The 21,047-nt window shown below is 41.0% G+C and overlaps 1 protein-coding gene across 1 annotated transcript in view; it reads right to left on the minus strand.

Annotated features, from left to right (window-relative positions):
- The window catches only part of csmd3b (CUB and Sushi multiple domains 3b), a 2,345,756-nt gene that overhangs the window by 1,546,225 nt on the left and 778,484 nt on the right, over positions 1-21,047 (minus strand). The window lies entirely within an intron of this gene.

The raw sequence follows: 21,047 nt of genomic DNA on the forward strand, positions 1-21,047 counted from the left end.
TCTTCAAACAATGCAGTGCTGGTGGAGAAGAAATTTACTCCACTCATATTTTTTAAAGGGCACTGGTTAGGCTTCAGTTCCTAAAATAAACTCCCCTCACCCCCCCCTTCTCCTTGGCATCTGCTGAAACAAGCCTAGGCCTTTCAGAATTTGGCCACTGCTGGTGGGAGAAGAGATGGAAATAGTTTGAGTGGAGTGGGAGCAGGTGAAGGAAGATGGAGACTGATGGTTATCACAGTACTGAAAGGATCCAAGCTGAGGCAGGATTCTAGTACCAGCCTAGCTACTCTTTAGCCCAATCCTCCATGTGGTGCAGGATGAAGTTTTTAAAATTTATTTTTTATTTAATGATACAGCATGGCATTTGGCTTTTCAGGCCGAATAAGCCCGCGCCACCCAAATGTGCCTATTTTACCAATTAACCTAGCAACCCATATGTCTTTGGAATATAGGAGGAAACCAGAGCACCCATGCGGTCATGTGAAGAATGTACAAGACAGTGACAGAGTTAAACCTGGGTTACTGGCACTGTAGTAGCATTACACCAACCACTACGTTATCACTGCCGCACCGCCCCTATAAAAAGCAATGAAGCTCAGGATCAAACGCAGTCCTCTCAAGGTGGTAGACAGCAACCCTACCCACTGTGTCACTGTAGACCACAAGTCCAAGTTGAACATCAGAAGCTTTGACGAACTTCTATAGATGTGTATCGACTGGCGGTGTTAGGGCCTGGTAAGGAAACACCAATGCCTTTGAATGGAAAATCCTACAAAAGGTAATGGATATAACCATATAACCATATAACAATTACAGCACGGAAACAGGCCATCTCGGCCCTTCTAGTCCGTGCCGAACTCTTACTCTCACCTAGTCCCACCGACCTGCACTCAGCCCATAATCCTCCATTCCTTTCCTGACCACATACTTGCCCCAGTCCATCATGGGTAAAGCTTTCCCAACCATTGAGCACATCTACATGAAACACTGTAGTAGGAAAACAGTATCCATCATCTGAGACCCCACCACCCAGGCCATACTGTTTTCTCGCTGTTGCCATCAGGTAGAAGGTACAAGAGCCTCAGGACTCGCACCACCAAGTTAAGGAACAGTTATGACCCCTCAACCATCGGGCTCTTGAACAAAAGGGGATAACTACACTCACCTGCCCATCCACTGAGATGACCCCACGACCAATGACCTCACTTTAAGGACTCTTTACCCTGCTATTTCAAGTTCTTGTTATTTATTGCTATTTACTTATGTTTGAATTTGCACAGTTTATTGTCTTCTGCACTCTGGTTGATCTTTCACTGATCCTATTGTAGTTACTATTCTATAAATTTGCTGAGTATGCCCACAGGAAAATGAATCTCAGGTTGTATGTGGTGACGTGTATGTACACTGTTAACAAAAATTCATTTTAAACTTTGAACTTGTTAAATTTGATGAAGTTCAATTGCTCGTTTCTGTAGTAAGTGCAGGCCACCCACATGACTGAAAATTATGGAGAATACACCAGCAGCGAAATGGTCTCCACTGCGTGTACGTGTATCAAACATCAAGAGGGCCCAGAAGTGGACACAAACTGAAAGGCTGCTTTCCCATTTCATCTTATTTCTCACTGAATTTAAAATGAGCAGCAAGAATTCTCCATCAGAGAACTCTATTTCTAATCACAGACGGTGCAGCATCCCTTATTATCGACTGGACGTCCTTGGCACCTTTGAGAGAAATTCCAATCTGGTAACAAACGGTGTCAAACTGAATCTTTTTTAATTCTAGCTGAGGCTGCAAGCTGGATGAGATTGTCCAGCTTCATTTAACACACGACTCAACAGGCTGAGGTGAATTTGATTCCAGCAGTCTGGTTTGGAATTTTACATCTTCCTCAGAGAAATTACAGATCTGGGTCCTCATTCACAGTGTCAGTGCAAATAAAGCAACACCTGCTGAGTGTCATGTTTAAGCACACCTATTTCTGAAATAAAACCTTTCGCAATGGTGGCTTAAATTAGTTGAGGCCGAAAAATTCACTTGAAATTTCAATATAAACCACTTTTTATTTATTTATTTTTAAAATTTTATTTAGATATACAGCACAGAATAGACCATCCTGGACCTTTGAGCCTCGCCCTGCCAGCAACCCCTGACAACCACCTATTTAAACCTAACCTAATCACAGGACAATTTGCAATGACCAACTAACCTACTTAGTATGACTTCAGACTGTAGGGGGAAACCAGAGCACCAGGGGAAACCCCACACATTCCACAGGGAGGATGTACAGAGATTCCTTAGAGGACGCCAGAATTGAACTCCAAAACTTTGGAACGCCCTGGGTTGTAATAGCGTTGCACTAACTGCAACATCACCATACTTGAGTTTCAGGTTCTAACGGGAAAGGGGAACATTCAGTCAGGTCTTCTCTCCAAAGATGTAGCTAAAATGTATTTTGTTATTGTACATGTGGCAGATGTATAAAATTTTGATTAGAGTCCTGAGCCAGGTGAAATGGAGATCCACTTTGGTAAAAGATGTCAGGAACAGAAAATTCACTGCCTTTTAATTTTGAAAATGGACTCTACAGAGATGAAGCATAGAAGCTAAAAGGTATGCACACTTCCTTAAGAAATACCAATGTGATGTGTTATCCATTCTTTCAATTCATTGGTTTTCTGTAGGGAGGAGATGGAAGAGCTCGAGGCCTGGTGCCAGGCAAATAGCCTCTTCCTCAATGTTAACAAGACAAAAGAGATGGTTATCGACTTTTGGAGAAGTTGCACCACTCACCCCCCCTTTTTACATCAGTGACACAGCAGCGGAAACTGCAAGCAGTTCCAAACACCTCGGAGTGCGCATCACGCACAACCTCTCATGGTCCCAGAATACATCCTACATCATCAAGAAAGCTCATCAACACCTCGACTTTCTGAGGATGCTGAAGAGAACTGGACTTTGCACATCTATACTCATGTCAGTCTCCAGATGGGCCGTAGGCAGCACCTTAACAAGCAGCATTACTACATGGTATGGAAGTTGCGCTGTAGAGGAAGGCTCGGTAACGGATCATCAAAACTACCCAGTGAACCACTGGCACCATCCTACCCGCCAACAAGGGCAGAAATACAGAAAGGTGCCGGAAAAGGACCTGTAACATCATGAAGGATCTCACACACCCTGCTCATGGACTGTTTGTCCCACTCCCATCAGTAGCATCCACGCCAGGAACACCAGACTCAAAAAAGTTACTTTCCCCAAGCAAGAAGGCTGATCAACACCTCCACCCACTAAACCACTTATCCACATCCCCAAACACCATTACTTTACTATTACCTATCAGTCATCTTATGTACAGACACTCCTGTGCCTAGCATCAATTTATGGATATACAGTACAATCAATCTATGTATATAAGCTATCTTATGTATTTATATTTACTCTGTTTTTTATAATTATTGCTTTATCTTATTGTGTTTTCTTTTGCTGCATTGGAACTAGAGTAGCATGCATTTGTTCTCCTTTGCTAGACATGACAATAAAAAATCTCGAACCTTGAATCTTCTGAATGTTAGTGAGATGACTAGTATAAGATTTCTGACTGGTTGTTGCATGTGCTCCAATTAGGATGAAAACGAGGAATAAAGTAATTGCATTAAATATTACACTGGTATATTTAAACAAATCGAAGCATGTTTGCCTTGTGCATCAGTTTAAACATTGTTTGTTCCTGCATTCTAGCTTCTTCATGTGTAATTTATCCAGGATGTCTTCAAAAGGTGATGCTTCAGAAAGGCAGCATCTGTTATTATAGATCCCCGTCACGCAGAACAGGCCCTCTTTTCATTACTGCGATCAAGGAAGACACGTTCTCAACGATTTAGAAACAGCTTCTTTCCTTCTGCTGTCAGATTTCCGAATGGACAATGAACCAAGCAATGAACACTATCTCACTTTTTTTTGGCTCTCTTTTTGTACCACACAAATCAGGCCACATCGGGATCAGTATATCTTAACCCAATTAGCCAAGGTTTCATTGAAATAATTAAACAGGTAATACAATGCTACAGTCATCCATTCCAACCAAGGAAGACCCCAATAGTGATGACTATCCATCCCACTGGACCCAGACTTCCAAGGTTGAAAGAGTGGAACTGTCTCAGTGCAATGGCTTTTCGATTTTAAAAACTCTCCTGCATGAGTTGCCAGTCAATGTTAGATAAAATGGATGCCAATCCAACAATCAATCACCATCTTTAGAGTGATTTTCTGTAACAACACTCTACAGTGTGTTTTGCAATGGAAGATCTTGTTTATTTTTATATATGTCTTTCACTAAAGGCAATTTCAAAGCTAATGTTTCAAACCGAGAAGTACTGACAGCATTGAAAATACTTATTTCATCCAATTGTTTAAGATATTCTTAACCTCCACAGGAATCTTTTCCCACCTTATTTCACTTTATCCTTTCAATATCTTTTCTTGGCTGCTCTCCTTGAATTTATCACTTTTATTCACTTCCCTGAACCATAATTCTAATTATTTTTTGAGTAAGGTAACAGAATGAAAACAATAGGGAAAGGATGCAGAGGAGATGGGAACCATAGGTGGCGGTGGGTGTTAGGTATGTAGGTGATGGACAGCTAAAACAAGATATAGGAGGGGCCAGGAACTGAGCCAGGGTTCTGAATAGGAAAGCAAGTACGTAATACTGAGGCTTTACAAGGCATTGGTCAGGCCACACTTGGAACAGTTTTCGGCCCCTTATCTACGGAAGGATGTGATGGAATTGAAGAGGGTTCAGGGGAGGTTACAGGAATGATCCTGGGAATGAAAGGGTTATTCTATGAGGAGTGTTTGGTGGTTCTGGACTTGCACTTGCTGGAACTCAGATGAATAAGTTGGGGGAATCTCGTTGAAACTTACCAATTATTGAAAGGCCTCGTTGGAGTGGTTATGGAGATGATATTTCCTACAGTAGGATCAAAGGGCACATATCAGAATAGAAGGATATCCTAGAACAGCAATGAGAAGGAATTTCTTTAGGCAGAGTGTGGTGAATCTGCGGAATTCATTGCCACAGGTGGCTGTGGAGGCCAAGTGATTGAGTATATTTAAAGCAGAATGTTGATAGGTTCTTAATTATTAAGGGTATCAAAGGTTAAGGGGAGAAGGCAAGGTAAAGGAGTCGAGAGAGAAAATAAATCAGCCATAATGGAATGGTGGAGCAGGTTTGATAGGTTGAACGGCCTAAATCTGCTCCTATGTCTTATGGAGATTGGGTTTGGACAGAAGAAGGCGGGCAGGAGGACCTGTGTGGCTCAGTAAGTGAGAGCAAGGAAAAGAAAGGGTGGAGTTACCTGAACTAGGAGAATTCGGTGTTTGTACCATAAGGATGTAGTTTGCAGGGGTGATAGTGGTGAAGGTAGATACTCTCAGATAGGCATATGGTTGATAGAAAAAATGGTGGGTTATGTTGGAGGGGAAGGTTAGATTGATATTAGAGTATGTTGAAAAGTCTACACAACATTGTAGGCCAAAGAGTCTGTTTTGTGCTGTAGTGCCCTCCATTCTATGCTCTACTGTGCTGCACTGTTCTATAGGCAGAACTGATCATCTGTTGCATTGCAATGAAATAAGAAAATAACATGGCTGCAGTTATGTTAGACAAATATTAGTTGTTCCTATTCAACACTGATGTCCTCTGAGGCTGGATTGTAAAGAAGTCATTTGTATTTGGGTGCTAAATGTGTCCAAGTATCAGAAGTAATCTCCATACGCTTGGTTCCATTAACTGCCACATGGGGAGGGGAAAGCAACAGGTTTCCAAGATACACATTCACGCAAACACTTAGGTATTCAGTGCTGGTGATCCACTGTGAATTTCTCTGCTTTTCAAAGTTCAAGGTACATTTTATTATCAAAGTACATGTGTGCTACCATATTCAACCCTGAGTTCATCTTCTTGAGGGCATACTCATACTTTATGAACAAATAACTATAACAGAATCAAAGAAGGACCACCCTATTAGGGCGTTCAATCAGAATTCAGAAGACAACAAACTGTACAAATGCAAAAAGAAGCAACACATAAATAAATAAGCAATAAGTATCAAGAACATAAAATGTAGAGTCGATGTTTGTGGAAGCATTTCAATGATGGGGCGTGAAGTTGAGTGAAGTTATTCTCTTTGGTTCAAGAACCTGATGGTTGAGGGGTGGTAACAATTCCTGAACCTGGTGATATAAGCCCTAAGGCTACTGTACCTTCTTCCTGGGGTGGCAGCAGTGAGAAGAGAGTATGTTCTGGGTGGATGGGGTCCCTGATGATGGATGTTGCTAAAGACGGACAGCATTTCATGTAGATGTGCTCTATGGTGGGGAGGGCTTTATCCATGATGAATTGGGCTGTATCCACAACTCTTTGTAAGATTTTCCATTCAAGGAAAATCACAGGCTGTGATGTAGCCAATCAATATATTCTCCACTACATATCTATAAAAATGTGTCAAAGTTTTAGATGTCATGCGGGATCTCTTGACATGAAATAGTGTAAAATGGGAAGGTGGAGTGTTGCAAACCCACAGGTTTCGTTTACTGTGGACTGTCGCTTTAAGAGCGTCTGAGTGAGGTGGATCTATGACGTCAGTCACAAGCTGCTGCGAACTTAAACTCATATACAGAGAGTGACCTTCAGTCGAGAGAGAGAGAGAGAGACTGGGGAAGCCGGTAGCTTCAGCTTGTTGTGGCTGGGGCTTGGAACTCTCTTCTGCCCACAAGGGTGGGTTAAACATTGGCACGGAGGCATAACGAATGTGTGACTGTCACCTCATACAATCCATAGGAGTGGATTTTGGGGTATCTTGTGGGACCACTTTTGTAGCCCTTGCCTGGGTATGTTGTGTGGTAACCCTGGAAGACGATATTCCTGTGACAGGTCACTTTCGGTGATAATTTGTATGTGGATTTGCAATGACACGACGGACAAGATCTACGCCAACTGTTATCTCATTTTACCATTGTGGAATCTGTGGGATACTTCGTACTTACCTTTTCTCTATGTTTCACCTTGGATCACAAATATCTCTCTCCCATCATTTATCTCGTGGATTATTGAACTTTCCTACTTCACCATCTCAAGACTATAAACCTTGTTCCCCCAAGCTCAATAGTTTGGGAGTTATATTTACATACATATATACACATAACACTGTTAACTTTTGTTTATCTTCGTTAAGTTACTATATTATAAGTAGTTACTAATAAAGATAGTGGTTTTAACATCAAAATCAGACTCAGTGTGAAATCTCTTCCTGTTGGTTTGTTTCTCAAACATTACAGTTCCTAACAAGAGAAAGAGCAGCAAAAGTATAGAGCAAGTCAAAAATTGTCCCGATGAAGGGTCTTGGCCCAAAATATCAACTCCTTACTTCTTTTTGTAGACTTTGCCTGACCTGTTGAGTTCCTCCAGGATTTTATGTGGGTTTCTCAAAAAGTAACTCCCATCTGCTTTACATGAGAACAAGCATTCAAATGCTATTGTTGTGCAGTCACATTTCTCTCATTAAAATGTCATGTCTTGATTCCAGATGGTAGATTTATCTTTAGAATAACATTTTCCTGCCTTAAGTCTACTTATTATGTTTAAAAATGCAAGATAAGTATGAGATAACTTTGTCATGATTGAGCAACACCTCTAAATTCTGCTCTGCAGACAAGCGGTCTTCAGACAATTTGCTCATACACACCTCTTCTCAGAATCATCCAAGAATGTGAAAAATTATGCGTCTCCATGCAATAAATAGCAATTATATCTGAAAGCATTCTTCTGTAATATTCATATAAATATGCTCCAGAAAGCATGTGTCATGGGGTCTGTTAGCAATCTGACAAGGTAGGGCGCGGAGTTGCAGCAAAATGAATTTGAGAGCCCGGGCAGCTGTCAGGTTCTTGGCATCGGCTCATCAGTCACCAGAAACTCTGCAAGGCTTGGTAGTCAAGTTCAGTGTCTGGATTCATCATCGGGCTGTCATTTCAGCACAGCCACTGCCAATGGGAGTGACTGTTGCAATCTGTAGTCCCCTAGGGTGGTACAGCTAAGAGGGCAGTCTGCTGCTGGAGCTTCAGAATACTACCGACTCTTTTCAGTTGCTTTTTCATTCTCAAAGGATTCTCAATATCCCTGGATTTCAGTGTTTTAAAAGGGATAGAGAGGGGGTTAAAAGGGGAGCAGGGTTGGCATTACTGGTCAGGGAAACTATTACAGCTACAGAAAGGGTGGGTAATGTAGCAGGATCCTCTTTTGAGTCAGTATGGGTGGAAGTCAGGAACAGGAAGGGAGCAGTTACTCTATTGGGGGTATTCTATAGGCCCCCTGGTAGCAGCAGAGATACAGAGGAGCAGATTGGGAGGCAGATTTTGGAAAGGTGCAAAAAAAACAGGGTTGTTATCATGGGTGACTTTAACTTCCCTAATATTGATTGGCACCTGATTAGATCCAATGGCTTAGACGGGGCAGAGTTTGTTAAGAGAGTGGTGGATATATGGAATGCTCTGCCCCAGAAGGCTGTGGAGGCCAAGTCTCTGGATGCTTTCAAGAAAGAGATGGATGGAGCTCTTAAAGATAGCGGAATCAAAGGTTATGGGGATAAGGCAGGAACTGGATACTGATTGTGGATGATCAGCCATGATCACAGTGAATGGCGGTGCTGGCTCGAAGGGCCGAATGGCCTACTCCTACACCTATTGTCTATTGTCTATAAGTGTGTCCAGGATGGATTCCTGCCACAGTATGTTGACAAGCCAACTAGGGGGAATGCCATACTAGATTTAACGAACTGGGTCAGGGCACAGATCTCTCAGTGGGTGAGCATCTGGGGGACAGTGACCACTGCTCCCTGACCTTTAACATGATCATGGAGAAGGATAGAATCAGAGAGGACAGGAAAATCTTTAACTGGGGAAGGGCAAATTATGAGGCCATAAGGCTAGAACTTGCAGGTGTGAATTGGGATGATGCTTTTGCAGGGAAATGTACTATGGACATGTGGTCAATGTTTGGGGATCTCTTGCAGGATGTTAGGGATAAATTTGTCCTGGTGAGGAAGATAAAGGGTGAAGGAACCATGGGTGACAAGTGAGGTGGAGAATCTAGTCAGGTAGAAGAAGGCAGCATATATGAGGTTTAGGAAGCAAGTATCAGATGGGTCTATTGAGGAATATAGGGAAGCAAGAAAGGAGCTTAAGACAGGGCTGAGAAGAGCAAGAAGGGGGCATGAGAAGGCCTTTCCCTTACCTTGTGGTAAAGGGAAACCACAAGGCATTCTTCAATTATGTGAATAACAAAAGGATGACAGGAGTGAGGATAGGACCGATTAGATATAAAGGTGGGAAGATGTGCCTGGAGGCTGTGGAAGTGAGCAAGGTCCTCAATTAATACTTCTCTTCAGTATTCACCAACAAGAGGGAACTTGATGACGGTGAGGACAATATGAGTGAGGTTGGTGTTCTGGAGCATGTTGATATTAAGGGAGAAGAGGTGTTGGAGTTACTTAAATACATTAGGATGGATAAGTCCCTGGGACCTGATGGAATATTCCCCAGGCTGCTCCATGAGGCAAGGGAAGAGATTGCTGAGCCTCTGGCTAGGATCTTTATGTCCTCGTTGTCCACGGGAATGTTAGCAGAGGATTGGAGGGAGGCGAATGTTGTCCCCTTGTTCAAAAAAGTTAGTAGGGATAGTCTGGGTAATTATAGACCAGAGAGCCTTACATCTGTGGTGGGAAAGCTGTTGGAAAAGATTCTTAGAGATAGGATCTATGGGCATTTAGAGAATCATGGTCTGATCAGGGACAGTCAGTATGACTTTATGAAGGGCAGATCGTGTCTAACAAGCCTGATAGAGTTCTTTGAGGAGGTGGCCAGGTATATAGATGAGGGTAATGCAGTGGATGTGATCTATATGGATTTTACTAAGGCATTTGACAAGGTTCCACATGGTAGGCTTATCCAGAAAGTCAGAGGCATGGGATCCAGGGAAGTTTGGCCAGGTGGATTCAGAATTGGCTTGCCTGCAGAAAGCAGAGGGTCATGGTGGAGGGAGTACATTCCGATTGGATGGTTGTGACTAGTGGTGTCCCACAAGGATTGGTTCTAGAGAGATTGCAGAGAGACATTGATAGGATGCAGAAGTGGGCTGAGAGGTGGCAGTTGGAGTTCAACCTGGAGAAGTGTGAGGTGGTACACTTTGGAAGGACAAACTCCAAGGCAGAGTACAAAGTAAATGGCAGGATACTTGGAAGTGTGGAGGAACAGAGGAACCTGGGGGTACATGTCCACAGATCCCTGAAGGTTGCCTGCCAGGTAGATAGGGTAGTTAAGAAAGCTTATGGAGAGTTAGCTTTCATAAGTCAAGGGATAGAGTTTAAGAGTCACAGGGTAATGATGCAGCTCTATAAAACTCTGGTTAGGCCACACTTGGAGTACTGTGTCCAGTTCTGGTCACCTCACTATAGGAAGGATGTGGAAGCATTGGAAAGGGTACAGAGGAGCTTTACCAGGATGCTGCCTGGTTTAGGGAGTATGCATTATGATCAGAGATTAAGGGAGCTAGAGCTTTACTCTCTGGAGAGAAGGAGGATGAGAGGAGACATGATAGAGATGTGCAAGATAATAAGAGGAATAGATAGAGTGGATAGCCAGCGCCTCTTCCCCAGGGCACCACTGCTCAATACAAGAGGACATGCCTTTAAGGTAAGGGGTGGAAAGTTCAAGGGGGATATTAGAGGAAGGTTTTTTAGTCATAGAGTGGTTGGTGCGTGGAATGCACTGCCTGAGTCAGTGGTGGAGCAGATACACTAGTCAAATTTAAGAGACTACTAGACAGGTGTATGGAGGAATTTAAGGTGGGGAGTTATATGGGAGGCAGGGTTTAAGGCTCAGCACAACATTGTAGGCTGAAGGGCCTGTACTGTGCTGTACTGTTCTATGTTTCTATATTTCAAAAATCAATATAAATTTTAATGGTTCCTTTTTTAAGTGCACATTTAGTTCAACAAAATTCTTGAAATGGAGCAGGTGGTAAAATTCATGAAGTCTACCATAGCTCACTAATGCAAGTGCACTCTGAATGAAACTCTGCAAAATGCTGGCATAAAAATAGTTATTTATTGAGAGATACAGTGTGGAATAGGCCTTTTCTGCCCTTAGAGCCACACCCCCCGAGCAACCCCTAACAAATCTGATTAACAGGACAACTCACAATGGCCTATCAACCTGGCTGGAATGTCCTTGGACTGTGGGGTGGAAACTGGAGGACCCGGAGAAAGCTCAAGTATTCCATGAGGAGAACATACAGAGAATGCTGAGTTTGAACTGTGAACTTTGATGCACTGAGTTGCAATAGCATCGGGCTAACTGCCTTGCCACCATCATGCCCTTTATTACTAAACTTATTTGAATTTCACCAAAGTAGATAAATAGGAAAGAGTTGTTGCTGTAATTCTCACCTCAAAATATCAAGAAAAACTAATGAAATAAATACCTTTGACACATCAGAGACATTTAAGAAATTCTTAGATAGGCACATGGATGATAAAATATGGAGAATTATGTTGGAGGGAAGGGTTAGATTGATCTTAGAGTAGGTTAAAGGTTAACACAACAGCAAGGCCAAAGGGCTTACTCTACGTTGTAATGTTCTCTGTTCAATGGATGTTTTACAGTCAGCATTTGAAAGGGAGAGAAAAATATAATTGAATAATCTTCAATAATTTTAACATTAAATGCGTTTTAATTCTGAGATACTTTCTAACATACATGAGAATAATATTGGGGATGAGGGTGGGAAAGTGTCTTGTCTTCCTGATGTTGCTTAGTGTATTTTGGCTGTGCGTTGCTCTTCTGAATATTGTTTGCACCGAATGTGTGGCAACGCTTGTGGGCTGCTCCCAACACATCCTCGGATTGTGGTGTTTATTAACATAAGTGACATATTTCACTGTATGTTTCAATGTGCATGTGATTAGATTAGATTATGAGGACACTCAGTCCTCGTTTATTGTCTTTCAACATCTAGGAGGAGTCGAAGTTTTGCGGAAAGGTAGATTCTCCTACGTTTGCTTCTGAATACGGAATCCAAAAGTATTTATCTTGAAGTATTGTACTGTTAGTATGAACTGTTTCTTCGTGTTACAACTTAATTAATAACATGAGTCCCATATTGTATCTTGCCGACCTTTAAGTAGCAGTTTAAACCCTTCAACCTGATGGCATGAAAATCGATTTCTCCTTCTGGTAAACAAATTCCATCCCCCCTCCTTTCCTCTATTCCCCACCCTGAGCTTTGAGCTCTTCTCCCCTGCTTATTACTTCCCTCCAGTGGCCCTCTTCCTTCTCTTTCTCCTCTGGTCCACTCCCCTCTTCTGTCAGATTCTACCTTCTTCAGTCCTGACCTTTCCCAGTCACCTGGCTTCACCTATCTCCTTCCAGCTAGTCTCTTTCCTCTCCCTACACTTTTTTACTCGGGTATCTTCCCCTTCCCTTCTCAGTTCTGAATAACGGTTTCAGCCCGAAAAGTCGACTGTGTATTCTTTTCCATAGATGTTGCCTAACCTGCTGAGATCCTACAGTGTTTTGTATGTGTTGCTTCAGACTTCCAGTATCTGCAGACATTCTTGTGTTTGTTCTTGTCATTAAGTGCCTTTATTGAGGAAAATGCACATACAAAACTCTGAATAATTAACTCACAAAGCCACTGTGCACGTACCTCACCCACCTCCTGAATATTTTAACTACATAACTGTAAAGATCTGTATCACATGTCAGTTGAGGAAAGGGTGATCAATCTATGGGCACATTCTGCTTTTTTATCATGTATGTAACGATCCTCTCCCCAAAACAGGAGTTTCCAGATATTTCACACTTATTATCTGGTCACCTTGTATTTTTAAAAGAATATAGTTGTTCTTCCAAGTAAACATTGACTTCTCTAACTTCCATTTATGCCCCTCCCCCCGTTCTTACCCCATCCCTTATTTATTAATTAATTTATTATTTTTTCCTTTTATTTTTCTCTCTTTCTCCTCTCTCTGTCCCTCTACAATAACTCCTTGCCTGCCCTCCATTTTCCTCTGGCGCTCCCCTCCCCCTTTCTTTATCCCTAGGCCTCCTGTCCTATGATCCTCTCCCTTCTTCAGCCTTGTACCCTTTTGCCAATCAACTTTCCAGCTCTTAGCTCTATCCCTCCCCCTCCTGTCTTCTCCTATCATTTCGGAACTCCCCCTCCCACTTTCAAATCCCTTATTATCTCTTCTTTCAGGTAGCCCTGATGAAGGGTCTCGGCCTGAAACATCGACTGTGCTTCTTCCTATGGATGCTGTCTGGCCTGCTACGTTCCACCAGTATTTTGTGTGTGAAACTGCTATTAGACCCATAATTAAGCTAATAATTCATTTTTTTTACTTAATGCTAATTTTTTTTTCTCTGCTCAAGCTGGTAAAACTTGAGATATAGGCAAAACCAAGCACTATCATTTCTCAATGGCTAGGAACTTCTTGGATTATTCTAGTGGTGTTTAGTATTGTGGCTTTCCGGAGATTCCAATAACTATTGCTGTGTAGGCTTAATTGTTTAATGATATTTTGTGGCACCTTTGAGATGATACCAGTGTAGATATTATTATTGGGACAATGTTCCATAGTCTTTCAATTTCCTCTTTTAATTCGGCATATTTCTGGTGTTTTTCACTTACTGATTTCTGTAAGTTATGTGTGTTTGGAATGGTTATATCTATTAAGTAAGTTGTTCTTGCTTGTTTATCCTGTAATATTATATCCACATGATTCTTTAAAATAATTATTATATGTATTATAACTGTGATTTTTATTATTATTAATTTAACAGAATTATTAGTTAATTTCTTAATAGAATAAATAGAGGACTGTGCAAAAGTCTTAGGCACATCGATATAACTAGGGTGTCCAAGACTTTTGCACAGTGTTGTATTTGTAAATGTGGAGCAGAGAGCGAGTCTGTAAATCTGGTGGGAGCAAAGGATGTAGGGAATGGCGAGAATGGAGCTTCATGGGAGTGGTGTGGGACAGGTGGCTGAGGAGGAGTGCCAAGGAAACCATGGCGGTGCCTGCGCAGACACACCCAGCCCTGAGACAACAGGCAAGGTTATTGATTCCAAACAATTGGTTTATTTATCATTGCAGAATGTCTGTCTGGTGCTTCTCACTCCCTCCCCTTTCCCTAACCCTCTTCCCTGCCCCCTTCTCAATCTCAGTCCACAAGAGAGACCCATATGAGAATCAGCTTTATCATTACTCATATGTCATGAGTTTTCCCTTTTGTGACAGCAGTACAGTGCGATACATAAAATTACTACAGTATTGTGCAAACGTCTTAGGCACCATAGCTGCATAGAGTCATCAGGAGTACAGCACAGAAACATCTTTCGCCCATCTAATCTGTGCCAAACTCTTTACGTTGCCTACTCCCATCGACCTGCACCGGGAGCACAGCCCTCTCTTTCTCTACTATCCATGGCAGCGTGTTCACATTCTGATGACCCCCTGAGTAAAGAAGTTTCTCCTCATGTTCTACTTAAATGTTTCACGTTTCATCCTTAACCGCTCACCTCTAGCTGTAGTCCCATCCAATCTCAGTGGGAAAAGTCTGCTCGCATTTACCCTATCTATACCTCGCATAATTTTGTACACCTCCATTAATTCTTCTCTCAATATCTACATTCCAAGTAATAAAGTCCAAACCTATTCAATCTTTCCTTATAACTCAGGTCATCCAGACACGGAAATATCTTTGTAAATTTTCTCTGTACTCTTTCAACCTTATTTACATGTTCCTGTAGGTAGGTGACCAAAACTGCACACATTACTCCAAATTAGGCCTCACCAACATCTTATACAACTCCAGCCTAGGACTTATATACTATGAAATATAAATGTTAATTATTATTGTTAAAATATCAATTATTATTCATAGTCATAGTCATACTTTACTGATCCCGGGGGAAATTGGTTTCGTTGCAGTTGCACCATGAATAAATAAATAGTAATATGTAAATTATGCCAGGAAATAAGTCCAGGACCAGCCTATTGGCTCAGGGTGTCTGACCTTCCAAGAGAGGAGTTGTAAAGTTTGATGGCCACAGGCAGGAATGACTTCCTATGACGCTCTGTGTTGCATCTCGGTGGAATGAGTCTCTGGCTGAATGTACTCCTGTGCCCAACCAGTACGTTATGTAGTGGATGGGAGACATTGTCCAAGATAGCATGCAACTTGGACAGCATCCTCTTTTCAGACACCACCGTGAGAGGGTCCAGTTCCATCCCCACAACATCACTGGCCTTACGAATGAGTTTGTTGATTCTGTTGGTGTTTGCCACCCTCAGCCTGCTGCCCCAGCACACAACAGCAAACATGATCGCACTGGCCACCACAGACTCGTAGGACATCTTCAGCATAGTCCGGCAGATGTTAAAGATGTAAAGATGTATCATAAATGTGTATATTAATATTCAAAGGTAATTATTAATTTTGTGAAAACATTCCACTTCCTAGACACCTTAGAAGAAAAATCAATCTTTAATCACAAATACTGAACACCTGTGAAATTATTAACTGGTAATTATATTCACATTCTCCATTCCAGCAACAGAAGTCTAGCAGCTTTCAAAGTTGAAAGCTATTTTGACCCAAATAATATATTGCACAATTTTTTTTATATAAGTAGTCAGGATCGAATACAACTCTAATTTTAACTTCACTTGCACCATCATTGCAATATACCTATGGGCTCACCACTTTCAAGGACTCTTCACCATGTTCTCAATATTTGTTGCTTTTATTTATTTATTATTATTTCTTCCCTTTGCATGTGCACAGTTTGTTGTCTTTCGCACACTGGCTGAACATCCAAGTTGCTGAGATCTCACATTGACGCTATTTTGGATATTATTCTACTATGGATTTATTGAGTAGATACAATCTCAGGGTTGTATATGGTGACATATATGTACTTTGAGAATAAATTTAGTTCGAACTTTGAGCTGACGGGTATAAAAACCATAGAAACCATAGAAACTACAGCACAGAAACAGGCCTTTTGGCCCTTCTTGGCTGTGCCGAACCATTTTCTGCCTAGTCCCACTGACCTGGACACAGACCATATCCCTCCATACACCTCCCATCCATGTATCTGTCCAATTTATTCTTAAATGTTAAAAAAGAACCCGCTTTTACCACCTCAGCTGGCAGTTCATTCCATACTCCCACCACTCTCTGTGTGAAGAAGCCCCCACTAATGTTCCCTTTAAACTTTTCCCCCCTCACCCTTAACCCATGTCCTCTGTTTTTTTTCTCCCCTTGCCTCAGTGGAAAAAGCCTGCTTGCATTCACTCTATCTATACCCATCATAATTTTATATACCGCTATCAAATCTCCCCTCATTCTTCTACGCTCCAAGGAATAAAGTCCTAACCTATTCAACCTTTCTCTGTAACTGAGTTTCTCAAGTCCTGGCAACATCCTTGTAAACCTTCTCTGCACTCTTTCAATCTTATTTATATCCTTCCTGCAATTTGGTGACCAAAACTGAACACAATACTCCAGATTCGGCCTCACCAATGCCTTATACAACCTCATCATAACATTCCAGCTCTTATACTCAATACTTTGATTAATAAAGGCCAATGTACCAAAAGCTCTCTTTACGACCCTATCTACCTGTGACGCCACTTTTAGGGAATTTTGTATCTGTATTCCCAGATCCCTCTGTTCTACTGCACTCCTCAGTGCCTTACCATTAACCTTGTATGTTCTACCTTGGTTTGTCCTTCCAACGTGCAATACCTCACACTTGTCTGTATTAAACACCATCTGCCATTTTTCAGCCCATTTTTCCAGCTGGTCCAAGTCCCTCTGCAGGCTCTGAAAACCTTCCTCATTGTCTACTACACCTCCAATCTTTGTATCATCAGCAAATTTGCTGATCTAATTTACCACATTATCATCCAGATCATTGATATAGATGACAAACAACAATGGACCCAGCACTGATCCCTGTGGCACACCACTAGTCACAGGCCTCCACTCGGAGAAGCAATTCTCTACCACCACTCTTTGGCTTCTACCATTGAGCCAATATCTAATCCAATTTACCACCTCTCCATGTATACCTAGCGACTGAATTTTCCTAACTAACCTCCCATGCGGGACCTTGTCAAAGGCCTTACTGAAGTCCATGTAGACAATATCCACTGCCTTCCCTTCATCCACTTTCCTGGTAACCTCCTCAAAAATCTCCAATAGATTGGTCAAACATGACCTACCACGCACAAAGCCATGTTGACTCTCCCTAATAAGTCCCTGTCTATGCAAATGCTTGTAGATTCTGTCTCTTAGTACTCCCTCCGATAACTTACCTACTACCGACGTTAAACTCATCAGCCTATAATTTCCCGGATTACTTTTCGATCCTTTTTTAAACAACGGAACAGCATGAGCCACTCTCCAATCCTCCGGCACTTCACCCGTAGACAGCGACATTTAAAATATTTCTGCCAAGGCCCCTGCAATTTCAACACTAGTCTCCTTCAAGGTCCGAGGGAACACTCTGTCAGGTCCCGGGGATTTATCCACTTTAAATTTCCTCAAGACAGCAAGCACCTCCTCCTTTTCAATCTGTACAGTTTCCATGACCTCACTACTTGATTCCCTCAATTCCATAGATTTCATGCCAGTTTCACTTTTTCTGTGTACACTTTTTCTTTTCTTGACACCAAGGTTGACATATATTATGATTTGTTGTAAATCTGTCATTTTTAACCAAAGTTATCACTTAAATGTTGAAGTGTATAATATTCTACAGTTCCTGCACCACCACACACATTTAGTTGTTGCTGTAAAATGTATGTTGTATAATCAAAATCCAAGAGTGATATGGATTCATTTTTGCTCAGGACCCTAACTTCTAAAATTATTGTCAGCCATCACCAGATAACAATCTTGCTTCTAAGTTATAAACTCAAGCACTTCCATGACTTCAGCACATTATTGGGGATGATATGTTACATTCGACTGAAGGATTGCTGAAGAGTTATCCGGTTCAGTTGAGACATTATCCTGGAGTCCTGCTTGCTTGCTGGAATATTACGGATCTCATGACTCAATTTAAACATGAGGGACAGAGTACCCTGACCAACATCCCCACTCTAATCTGTGAAAACAGAGTTACTAGCCAAAAAGAGGATATCTATGGGATCCTTCTGTGTATGATTTACTTCAGTTGATAACATGATAATATTTGCTGCTTCTCAAGGTTATTGCCGTGTGTTTTGGGATCTTTCTTACAAAATGGCAAGCAAATGGTACTAGCACGGAGATAGTCGTGGTCACCATGGATCAGTTGGGCCAAAAGGCCCGTTCCTGTGCAGTAATTCTCTATGACTGTAATGGAGAAAGCACTATATACTGTAAATACATAAAACATTGAAACAGATATTGGATCAAATACTCAGCAGATCCAGGATTCTCTGATTTTGTTTCAGAATTTCAGCATCAGCAATTTTTGCTTTTCTATACATATGTGTTCCAGTCTTACCAAGGGAAAACTTAAAGTCTAAATCAATTCTTCAGAAACAGTCTTGAGTTTATATTTGATTTGAAGTGTATTTAAAAGGCTCTTTAGAAAATTAGACCCGATATTGTGCAAATGCCCATTAGAAGGCAAGTTTATTTACTTAGAGAAGATCTCTAAAGAAATTAAGTTTAACTTAATATATTTGCACCTTTTAATATATCTGTAATGTTTCTGTTTTAACAATCTTTCAGAGGTACATATGAATAACCAAGGTAATTAATTATGAAGTGTAGAAGGAGGAAACCTTTATGTCGAAGAAAAGTGAGCAGATTTTGTTTGCGTCATTAGATGGAATGGAGGGCAAAGATTATTACTGAGAACTTACACTGACTGAAATTGATGTCCACAAAACTGAATTTCTATGTAGAGTTATTATGGGTAAAGAGGGGAGAAAGAAAAAAGCAACTCCCAATTGTCACTGTGTCATTTTATGTGCCTTTGAAGATGAAGGAAGAAGAACTGTGTTTATTCCTGGGAGAATTCCATTTCTCAATAACATGCAGACCTATCAATGCAGAAGATTCAGTTTTGACAGACTAGTTATGTGAGTTACATTAATTTCGCATCCTGCCTGTCAACATTTACATCTCTGCTTTGAAAGATCTCTGTTGACACTGAACAGGGAAAAAATATTTTTGGGTATACATTATGGGAAAACAAACTTGGAAAATGTAAAAGAATATTCCTCAATTGTGGAGCCTTCATTTTTTTGTGTATACTATAACAACGCCAAATCAAACCACAAATATTCAGGAGGTTCACGTATCTTTCATCTGGGATAATGTGGCTTTCTTTTCCCAAAATAACATCAGGATGTCTCAAAACATCTCACGGTTCTTCAATGAGGGAACTTGTGCAAAAATTGACCATCAGTTTGCAGGAGTAATATGAATTGCCTTGTGGCACTTAAGTCAAAAAGTCCAAGTCAAAGTAAGTTTAGTACTTAGATGTCACCATATACTACAATAAGATTCTTTTTTTTGCAGGTATTTACTGGAAAGTAAAGAAATACAATAAAATTAATGAAAAATTATAAATAAACAAAAACTGACTAGCAAATTTAGGGATCATGAGAAGCACTTTATTTTAGCTGTTCAGACATAGGATTGATTAAATTTCTCACTTGGTAACTTAACTTGGAACAGAAATGGGGAACAATAGATTGAATGATCCCTCTCTCCCTCGATGCTGTCGGGGGACGGTGTCAGAGCAAGGTTTAATCGATGCGGTCTGTGGATTGGACTGCAGTTGAGATTACGATGTGTTTTCTGGTTTATGGTTTCTCCTTTTTCTGTTGCTGTTTTTGGGCGACTGAGTCGGGGGTGGGGGGGTGGCTGCTGCAGTTAATGAACACTGAGCCTAAACGAATATGGACTCTTACGTTTTTTGTGTTTTTGTTCATTCTTTTTTTTTTGCCATTTACACAATTTGTTTCTTTGCATGTGGCGGGGTGGAGATGTTGATGCTTTTCTTTGAATGTGTTGCATGGCTTTCTGTGAGGAGACGAATCTCAGGGTTGTATACTGCATACATAATTTGATAATATAATATAATACTTTGAATCCTTTTTGAATAATTAGTTGCAATACAAATGTGATTGGTTGTTGGCAGACATTCACGCAGTTGGCTTTGATTAAGGTCGGGCAGTATGGGAAGGATATCAGTTAACAGTAGAATCAAGGTGGTCAGAGCCTAAGGTACACTGTACATGCATATCAAAGGAACAGCCAATCAGATATTCAGGAACAATTATTGATGAGGCTGGTATCCATCTTACATTTCTGGGTGACATGTAACCAGGAATATATATATTCTTGGAATCACTGGAGCATGGAAAGAGGCCATTTGTCCACTGAGCACGTATTGGCTTTTTCCTACTACATGTAGTTCCATTCTCAAATTCTAACCTCATTGCTCTGCTATACTTTCTCACTCAGGTACCTCTTCAATTCCAGGACGACCAATAATTAAGGTGCATCATGTACCAGTAGTTGGGTATTCAACGGTTGAGGGTATAGACAAACTCCAATTGACATGTTAGCTGAGTGTTGAGATGACTAAGGACCACTTCTGTAGAAAAATTTACCAAGAACGGTCATTGTCACCATGATGTCTACGTCATAAGACACAACGCACAATGATGATGATGATGAAAGACACAGATCACATAAAAAAGACTTCTTGAAAGGCAACTAAAAGTTATAGACAATGCTGTCCATTGATCTGGATAGAAATGATTTGAAAATGTAGATTTAATTTAAAGTACTTGACATTAAAGAGAAAAATAAAACCTCAAATGTGATTATTTCACCATTTCTTCCTATACCACAAACTAAAAATTTTAAGTTAGGAATCATTCAGAAGATCATGTTTATAGGGAGAG

Source organism: Mobula hypostoma, chromosome 1 (assembly GCF_963921235.1).
Source record: "Mobula hypostoma chromosome 1, sMobHyp1.1, whole genome shotgun sequence".
Classification (NCBI taxonomy): Eukaryota; Metazoa; Chordata; class Chondrichthyes; order Myliobatiformes; family Myliobatidae; genus Mobula; species Mobula hypostoma.